Source organism: Bison bison, unplaced genomic scaffold (assembly GCF_000754665.1).
Source record: "Bison bison bison isolate TAMUID 2011002044 unplaced genomic scaffold, Bison_UMD1.0 scf7180017864134, whole genome shotgun sequence".
In the NCBI taxonomy this organism is placed as follows: domain Eukaryota; kingdom Metazoa; phylum Chordata; class Mammalia; order Artiodactyla; family Bovidae; genus Bison; species Bison bison.
This window is the reverse complement of record NW_011494706.1, coordinates 1,577,440-1,587,810: the sequence shown is the minus strand read 5'-3', so window position 1 is coordinate 1,587,810 and position 10,371 is coordinate 1,577,440.

Below are 10,371 nucleotides of genomic sequence, written 5' to 3'. Positions count from 1 at the left end.
GACTCATTGGAAAAGACTCTGATGCTGGGAGGGATTTGGGGCAGGAGGAGAAGGGGACGACAGAGGATGAGATGGCTGGATGGCATCACCGACTCGATGGACGTGGGTTTGAGTGAACTCTGGGAGTTGGTGATGGACAGGGAGGCCTGGTGCGCTGCAATCCATGGGGTTGCAAAGAGTTGGACACGACTGAGTGACTGAACTGAACTGAACTGAGCCACCTGTGGCTCCTGAGCTCTGAGCTCTTTACTAGTCCAAACAGAAATGTGCTCTATGTGTAATATATACACCTCTATGTGTAATATGAACACATAATTTTAAAAATCTCATTAATATTTTTATACCACGTCAACTGAAAGATATGTAAAAGTTGTGAGTCAAGTTTTATTCAGGGAACTTATTGAGGATGAGTGTCTGAGAGACCGCCTCTCAGATCACTCTGAGGAACTGCTCTGAAGAGATAAGGTTCAGGATGGGGAACACATGTATACCTGTGGCAGATTCATTTTGATATTTGGCAAAACTAATACAATTATGTAAAGTTTAAAAATAAAATTAAAAAAAAGAGATAAGGGAGGAGCCAAGATCTATATGAAGTTGTTGCTGGGAAAATTATGTAGTCAAATACCAAAAGGTTACTGCTAATCACAAAGAACAGGCATCTCAAGTTTTATTGCTTTTCTGAGTTTGCGAAGATGCAGGAATCTGGAGTCTGGAAATTTTTCTTAGGTACGTATCTTAACCATCCAAGGGCCAGTATATCCAAAGCATGATGGCTTCCCAGGGAGCTCAGTGGTAAAGAATCTGCTTTCCAACACAGGAGACTCTAGTTCAATCCCTAGGTCGAAAAGATCCCTTGCAGAAGGAAATAGCTACCCACTCCAGTATTCTTGCCTGGAAAATTCCATGGACAGAGGAGCCTGGCGGGCTACAGTCCATAGGGTTGCAAAGAGTTGTACATGACTTAGAGACTAAACAACAACAACATATCCAAAGTATGGAATGGTTCCTATTTTTCTCCATCCTGAACTCCCTCAGAGCACACCATCTATAGGTAACTACAGAGGCTAATGGCTTGATCCCTCTAGGATCGGAATGGAAGGCAACATTTTTTTCTTTAAAATTGTTTATATGTTGAAATAATATTTATGTATTTCCTTTTTCCTCTCGCCACCTTAAGTTCACTAGCTTGGGCCCTGCAAATTAGATAAAAGACAGATTAACAAGAGAAAAATGGAATTTTATTAACTTGTGCACCCCCCGTATACATAGAGTACTCAGCGACGAGTAAATCAAAAGGGTGGTTAAACATGGGCTTATTTCACATCTTAACAAAGAACAGTCAGTTTGTAGAGAAGTGACAAGACAAAGGAAAGGAGCTTTGAGCTTCTGTGTGTGTGCTAAGTTGCTTCAGTCGTGTCCGACTCTTTACTACCCTATGGACTATAGCCCACCAGGCTCCTCTGTCCATGGGATTCTCCAGGCAAGAATATTGGAGTGAGTTGCCATTTCCTCCTCCAGGGGATCTTCCTAACCCAGGGATTGAACCCGGGTCTTTTATGTCTCCTTCATTGGCAGGTGGGTTCTTTACCGTTAGTGCCGCCTGGGAAGCCCTGGATTGAGCTTCTAAGGGTGGCAAATTGTGGGACGACAAAAGTATGGAGAAACTAATGGAAGATAAGAATTGTTCTAGTGATGTTTGTGTAGATTCCCCTAGTGCCATCTCTGGGTTTATAAAACTCTAGAGTGGAAATGGCAACCCACTCCAGTGTTCTTGCCTGGAGAATCCCATGGACGGAGAAGCCTGGTAGGCAGCAGTCCATGGGGTTGCACAGAGTCGGACACGACTGAAGCGACTTAGCAGCAGTAGCAGCAGCAGAGTTTTCTAGGGAAAGGAATGAAGAATTGTTCTATTCTTTCTAGGAGAATTGTGGGGAGAGGAGGGAGAGTTTTTCTTGCATCTGCTTTTTTCCAAGTGCCCTCAATCAAAATAATCCTTAGGCCAGAGTGGCATATTTGAGGATGGTATACTCTCTGATCCCCTTCAAGATATATTGGATTAGATAAAATGTACTATTAAAATTAGCTTCACTTTTTTAAAATTTTTTTTGATGTGGACCATTTTTAAAGTCTTTATTGAACTTGTTACAATTTTGTGTTTTGGCAGGGGCGTGGGCTGCAAAGCATGTGGGATTTTAGCTCCCTGTCCAGGGATTAAACCAGCATCCCCTGTATTGCAAAGTGTCGTCTTAGCCACTGGACCACCAGGGAAGTCCCTCCTCTTTTTTTAAAAAAACTTTTTAAATGTGACTACTAAAAAGTTTGAATTATATTTGTGGCTAATATTATTTTCTACAGGATAGTGCTGGGTCAAATTATGGCACATGTTGAATATCAAAGTGTTTGAAAGGCACTTCTTGGCATTGTTTTTTGGCAATGGGAGGTGGATATGACACCATCAAGAAGGGACGGCATATGCTACTGTTGTGGTAATGTTATAACTGGAAATTGGGACCAGGGTTTTGAAAATGGCTGGAAAACATCTGCTGTGTTTGCTTGTTTGAGTGGGTGGTTGTGATTTTATTCATAATCAAAATAAATTACAGAGGCACTAATCATAGTTTTTCTGTGGTAAGTATAAAAAAAAAAAAAGGCAGTAACTCAAGAAAAACTTGAGATGATCTAGTATTGCATTTTCTCAATTTAGATTTGATAGTGATTGGCTATTGAAGAAAATATTTTATTATGGACATTTTTGTAGGAAAAATAGCTATCACTGCTAGTCTGACTTTCTCAAGCCTGTAACTTCCATCTTATCCTTGAAAGGAGAGTTTTTTAATGAAATTCTTAGAAACTGAAGCTTGCTTAGGAACACAGTTATTGTGATTTTTTATATACAGTCTGAAATTTAAGTGCTTCAGCATATGTGATATGTAGGTATATGTTTAAATTAGTTTTAATCATAAAGCATTCTAATCATAAATTCACACTTGAAAAGTGGGTTACCCATAAAAGATGCTATACCCTGGATGACATTTCTGCAAGAACTTCAAAAATTTCTCCCTGAATCTGCACTTAAGGGGATTTAAAGGGATAGTGTAACAGTGAAATGAATGATGAGGAGCCTGGCAGCCTAAAGCCTTGGGGAAAATTCCCAGATTCAGAACTCTGTCCTGCCTTCCTTCTCTTAATGGAGGTTTCTCTTGTCTGATCTGATTAGGAAGCTAGCTGATCTTCAGGCAGAATGTTTTCTCATTTTTCCTGGGAATTAACCTTTCCTGCAACATGTTTGCTGGTGTTCCTAGGCGATCAAGGGGCTAGAATTTCGTGGAACTTACAAAGCAAGTATGTGGGTTCGGGAGTCGATCTGTAATAGATGTTTGCACACGTGTCTTGGTTTGAGATGCATCTTCATGAGCGGTTATGGGAAGACCAGTAGCTCAGTGACCAGACATCTGGGTTTGGCCAGGACAGTCCCAGTTTACACTTGCTGTCCAACTCTGATTACTAATAGCACCACTTTTCACTGTTAAACGTCTGAGTTTGAAGGATAAATTATATGGTCACTCTTTTGCTGGTGGTTTTAAAACATGTCTACAGATTCTCTGTAGTTCCTCCCATCAAGAGGTAGAGTCTATTTCTCCACTGCTTGACCATGGACTGGATTAGTGACGGGCTTTAAAGAGATAGAGTAAGGCAGACATGATGCTGTGTTACTGGTGGCGGCCACAATAGGCACTTAGTACCTGTTGCCCTTGGGTCACTTACTCTGGGGGTAGCTAGCCGCTATACTGTAGTGAGCATTTTGTAAAAGAAGGAAAGTGAGATTCAGGTAAAGCAACTTGCCCAAATTCCCACAGCCAGCTGGTGGTAGAGCCAGCTCTCCATCTGTATCTGCCTCACTGCAAACCCACACTCTTAAAAGAACAAAATTATGCTCTGTTGCCTTGTGAAAAAGAATCCAGAAAAATGAAATAATAGGAAATTTGACAATAGGCCATGAGCAAATGCAGAAAGACTTTGTATGAAACAGACAGTAAACCTAAGGTTTTAAATGCTGTTTTTTTAATTTTAAATTTATTTATTTTGTAATTGAAGGATAATTGCTTTATAGAATTGGGTTGGTTTCTGCCAAATATCAGTGTGAGTCAGCCATAGGTATACATACGCCCGCTCTCTCTTGAACCTCCCTCCCACCTCCCTTCTCATCCCATTAAATGCTGTTTTTAAACCATTTTTTTTTCAGAATGTACAATACATTCACGTGGTTCAAAAGATACGAATGTATTTCAGGGAAATCTCTCTCTCTCTCTCTCTCACCTCTGCTCCCAGCTGCCTAGTGCCTTCCCAACATTGCTAGTTTCTTGCATGTCTTTCCAGAAATAACTCTGAAATTGTACAAGGCCGTATATGTGGCTGTATATATGTATACTCAGTATGACCATATTTTAACACAAATGATAGCACAGAATAGCACACATTTTGGGGTTTTTTGTTGCTGTTGTTTGTTTTTTAACCTAATACTGAAGTATGGATGTCATTAAAGTACATTAAAAATTACTGTTTTTATAGTTGCATTATATTCCAGTGAGTTGTGTAACATAACATGTAATGAATCTCCTTTGGATGTCATTTTAGTTATTTTCAATCCTTTTCTTATTTCAACAAAATGCTGTGATGAATAACCATGTAAACATGTCACCTGTAGATACAGGTTCTCAGCACCATAGCCCAGCCCACTGCCCTGATGTGATGAAGAGCCACTGAGGGCATTATAGACCAAACCATTCACTAACTCTGTGAGGGGTACTGAGACTATTGGCTTCCTTTCTGTTACCCTAGGAGTGGGATGACAACAGAAGGGCAGAGTTAGTTTCTTTAAAAAAAAAAAATTCTGTTAAATTCATAGATAATTCTTTTCTAACTTGCTGTATCAGAAAATAGCTGATGAAGGAATTCCCTGGCGGTCATGGTTAGCACTCAGCTAACACTTTCACTGCCTAGGGTGGGGGTTTGATCCCTGGATGGAGAACGAAGATCCTGCAAGCCGCACAGCACAGCCAAAAAAGGCAAGAAAGAAAAACAGCTGATGAAATGATTTAAACTTGGCTGGACTATTAATTTTGGTATTCAACTCATTCTCATTTGTGTCCTAAGGAAGTAGTGGGTGCCTTTTAATATAAATGGGCTTTCCTAGTGGCTCAGTAGTGAAGAATCTGCCTGCAAAGCAGGAGACTCAGGTTTGATCCCTGAGTCATTAAGACCCCCTGCAGGAGGAAATGGCAACCCACTTCAATATTCTTGCCTGGAGAATCCCATGGACAGAGGAACCTAGCGGGCTACAGTCCACAGGATCGCAAAGAGTCATACACGATAGAGCGACTAAACCACCATTTAATATGCATCCTATGCTAAGTCACTTGAGTCGTGTCCGACTCTGTGCGACCCCATAGACAGCAGCCCACCAGGGTCCTCTGTCCAAAAGGATTCTCCAGGCAAGAATACTGGAGTGGGTTGCCATTTCCTTCTTCATTTAATACAAATGATCTCACCATTTAATATAAATACTTTAAATCTTTTCCTGAAACTTCCCTCTTCCTCTTTCTGCCCCTCCCTTCCTCCACCTCCTTTAGAAGTCCAGCTATCCAGGCCAAAAATCTGTCTTGCATGACAGGTCACTGATGAGAACCCAGATCCTCCAAATCCTCTAATAATAGCTGGCTTATTGGATGTGCTGGGCTTGGTAGGTACAAGCAGAGTACAGTGTTTTTCCTTCTCATCTCTCCTCCTGTAACCTGCATTGTAGATCCATTCTAGGGCTGCTCTGGAAGAAATCTCAGGCAAGTTTTGTCACCTTTCTGGTCCCTGTCATGTAATAAAAAGTCCAGTTCTGCTGACCTGGCTGCAGGGCAAGGGGGATGTAATGGAAGTCCCCCTCCCCACCCCCAACAGTCCTCTCCCCTACTGTGACTGATCTCACAGCAGCATCCTACCCAAATCCCAGCAATAATAGAAAGATACAAGGGTGGGAAGCTTCCTGTACTGGATGAAGCCAGGTTCCTCGGACCGGATCATGTTAACATGAGTAATTAATCAGAATAATTCCAAGAGCGTACAGCTGAATGCTAATCAAGCCTTCTTCCTGTTGCTGAAGGGACACAAATGGAGGGTGTTTCCATGGCAATTTGTAAAGCAAGAGGAGGTGAGAAGGATGGAGAGGAACTTCTGTATGTGATGTATGCCTCTCAGGGGGCACTTAGAATGAAAACGCTAGTGCAAGACTCATAAAAGGCATCTATTCTAGAGTGTTTTAAACCCTTACCAAAGGTGAGCGGGATGTTACCAACCAGGACTGATCAATTCACCAGTCACAGGTCATCAAAGAGGAGTGTTCCTACTGAGGAGTTTTAAGAAGTCACTTTTGTTTTTCAAGTATAAAACCTGAGCTCCAAATGAGCCCATCCATGCTTTGAAAAATCTACATTATTTAACCTAGGGTCTCTTGTTTTCAGCAGTTTCAAAGTAAGTTGCTAATGAGATAGACGTTGGAGTTACTTTAATGCCCAAAAGGAACTTGCAATTCGAGCAGTAACTTGAAGGGACCTAGAGATATACTGCCTTTAGGTTCACAAAACTGCTGACTTTTAATAGCAGATTTTCTATTCAACTAGAGAAATCTCTATAGAGGACTTTTTAAAATCCCTCGTCCCAATGCTTTCCACTGGGTAACCATAGTTTGTTTTCTATGCTTGTGAATCTGTCTCTGTTTCAAAAATAAGTTTATTTCTGTCATATAGACATTTTCATAGTATGATAATTTCTAGGTCTGCCCATGTTGCTGCAAATGATGTTATTTCATTTTTTTGTAGCTGAGCAATACTCCATCATATACATGTACCACATCTTCTTTATCCATTCATCTGTCAGTGGACATCTAGGTTACTTCCATGTCTTGGCTATTGTAAATAGTGCTATGAACACTGGAGTGCATGCATCTTTTCCAATCAGAATTTTCATCTTTTCCAGATATATGCCCAAGAGTGGGATTGCTGAATCATATGGTAACTCTATTTTGAATTTTTTAAGGAACCTCCATACTGTTCTGTAGTTTTTACACTAATTGACACTCCTACCAACAAAGCAGAAAGGTTCCCTTTTCTCTACACCCTCTCTAGCTTTATTATTTGTAGACTTTTTGATGATGGCCATTCTGACTGGTGTGAGGTCATACCTCCTTGTAGTTTTGATTTGCATTTCTCTAATGATTAGTGAGGCTGAGCATCTTTTCACAAGCCTTTTGGCCGTATATATGTTTTCTTTGGAGAAATGTCTATTTAGGTCTTCTGCCCATTTTGTTCAAGTTGTTCGTTTGTTTGTTTGATATTGAGCTGTGTGAGCTGTGTGTATAATTTAGAAATTAAGCCCTTGTCAGTCATATCATTTGCAGATATTTTCTCCATAATGTGCATGAAAGTTGTTCAGTTGTGTCCAACTCTTTGCTACCCCATGGAGTGTACAGTCCATGGAATTCTCCAGGCCAGAATACTGGAGTGGGTAGCCTTTCCCTTCTCCAGGGGATCTTCCCAACCCAGGGATCAAACCAAGGTCTACCGGATTGCAGGCAGATTCTTTACCAATTGAGTCACAAGGGAAGCCCATTTTCTCCATAGAGGATCTTTAAACATAAGTCATCACACATAACCACCCCTCTTAAACCCATTTCCCATAGCAAGTTGGCAAAAAGCAGGATACATAGGGATGTATTAAAAAAAAAAAAACTCTGACTCTGAATGGCTGTTCAGGGTTTCCTTATAGGAAGTACACCATAAGCTAATTCTCTGGCAACATTAGCAAATTCTTATTTTGTTTGGACAGAAAAACCCCTAATTAATATAAAGCTTAAAAATATATGAATTTGGTCTAACTTCTCACATTTTTAAAAGCACTTCGGTTATCACCATTAGATGAAACAACCATCTGAACTCCCTTATACTGAGTGCGTGACAATAATGAAATCACTGTAGTAAAAGCAGAGATATGCTCTTTACAAATATTAATGTCAAGAGTTAGATGTCTTCTAAGTTTTAATATACAAGAGACAGCTTGATGCTTCCCTGCTTCTTGCATGGAGTTTACTCTTGACTATTTTCATGAGAGTATTACAGAAAATTCACAGTAATGTTACCTTAGACTGTGTACATACTGGATCACCCTGTGTATGTAGAATACCTGCCTCTGTGCTACATGCTCAGTCGTGTCCGACTCTGCGACCCCATGGACTGTAGCCCGCCGGACTCCTCTGTCCACACGTTTCTCCAGGTAAGAACACTGGAGTGGGTTGCCATGCCCTCCTCCAGGGGAACCTTCCCATCCCAGGGATGGAATCCGCATCTCTCGTGTCTCCTGCATTGGCAGGCAGATTCTTTACCACTGTGTCACCTGGGAAATACTGCTTAATAAATAAAACCATGCTGAGAAGGGTGACCTGTATTCCACATTAGCAAGTGGTTACTTTAGGTATAGGATCTTTAAAACACTTTCAGTAAACTAAGGTAAAAGAAGACACAACTAAAATCTGTCCAAAAAAGGATAAAAGTCTAGCCCAGGGTACTAGTGAAACTGAAAAGACCCTTCCAGTTTAAAACCTCTCCCCTTGCCTGGGTCAGGCTGAGAAATGTGCCATAAGGAGGATAGTTTAGTTTTATGATTCTTCTTTAGGGTTTACCTTTTTTTCATGATGTGGTTACTGTTTTGGGCCCCTCCAGGAATAGGGCTTCCCTTGTGGCTCAGCTAGGAAAGAATTTGCCTGCAATGTGGGAGACCTGGGTTCAATCCCTGGCTTGGGAAGATCCCCTGGAGAAGGGAAAGGCTACCTACTCCAGTATTCTGGCCTGGAGAATTCCATTCAGCCCATGGGGTCACAAAGAGTTGGACACAACTGAGTGACTTTTACTTCACAGGGATAGAGTACTAGAAGATTGGTGATGAGAGGGAATAGGCGCAAAATATTTAACTTGACAGCTGTGATCTTCATCAGCATCCCTGGAGCCAGATGAAAGTCAGAGCTAACTCTGAGTCTCATTGGTGCCCTGGGGGATGTTTGGAGAGGCCCTGTCACCCCTAGCAAGGATGAGTCTCACGTTGGCTTTTGGGGCTAAAGCGCTACCTGTCTTCCTTCTTTTTTTAAAAAAAATCACTTTGTATTTGGCTGCACTGGGTCTTCGTTGCCGCACGTGGGCTGTCTCTAGCTGCGGCACGCAGGTTTCTTGTTGTGGTGGCTTCTCTTACTGTGGAGCACGGCTCTAGACATGCAGGTTTCAGTAGTCGTGGTGCATGGGTTTAGTTGCCCTGCTGCTTGTGCAATCTTCCTGGACCAGGGACGGAATAAACCCCTGTATCCTGCATTGGCAGGTGGAGTCTCAACCACTGGACCACCAGGGAAATCCCCAGTGCTACCTTTCCTAGGTATCTGCTGTGTGCTCGTTTAGTTGTTAGAATCACTCCCCCCAACCCAGCCGCCTAGCAGGTTGCCTATTTGGATGGGGGTTCCTCTCCCAAGGGCTCTATCCAGCTGCCTCCCTGAGGTCCCCAGCTCACAGAACACTCTGAGTCATTTTTGCTCTGCCATCTGTAACAGCACAGACCATTCCTAAGCAACCATCTCTCCTCCTGCAGCTGCTGCCAGGCAAACCCAGCTCCTACCACTGCCTCTTGGCTCTCACTCCACAATGACTCTAAAATGTCAAGGCAACAAGTTCAAGCTCTCCAAATGTGGTTTTCTCTAAGCTCCTCTCATTGGCTTCAAGTGTGTTGGAAACACTCCCTACCTCCACTACCCTGTTTCAGGAGCACACGGACACCTCTCTGCAAAGGACTCCTCACAGGAGGCTCTTCAGCCCCGCAATGATCCTTCGCCTTCTCTTCTGCAGTCTGTAGGTGGCTCATGGGCTGATGCCGGCAAAACCATTTCACAATCTCTTCACACGCTCTGTGTAGGCAAGGCATTGCCTTGCATTAGCACGAGGGAGTGCTTGGCACTTACTGTTTTGTCCTTGAATCTTGGAGCCTCTGCTGAAGTTAGAGTCCATTTTAGCACCGTGTTACACATTATAGAGAACTCCCATGGTGATTCAGTGGTAAAGGATCCATCTGCCAACACAGGAGACGCTGGTTACATCCCCGGGTCGGGAAGATCCCCTGGAGAAGGAAATGACAACTCACTCCAGTATTCTTGCCTAGAGAATCCAATGGACAGAGAAGCCTGGTATGCCACAGTCCGTGGGGTCACAAAGAATTGGACAGAACTCAGGGACTAAAAAACACACATTATAGGCTCAATTCTTAGGTGCAGCCTTTATTACACCATCTGTG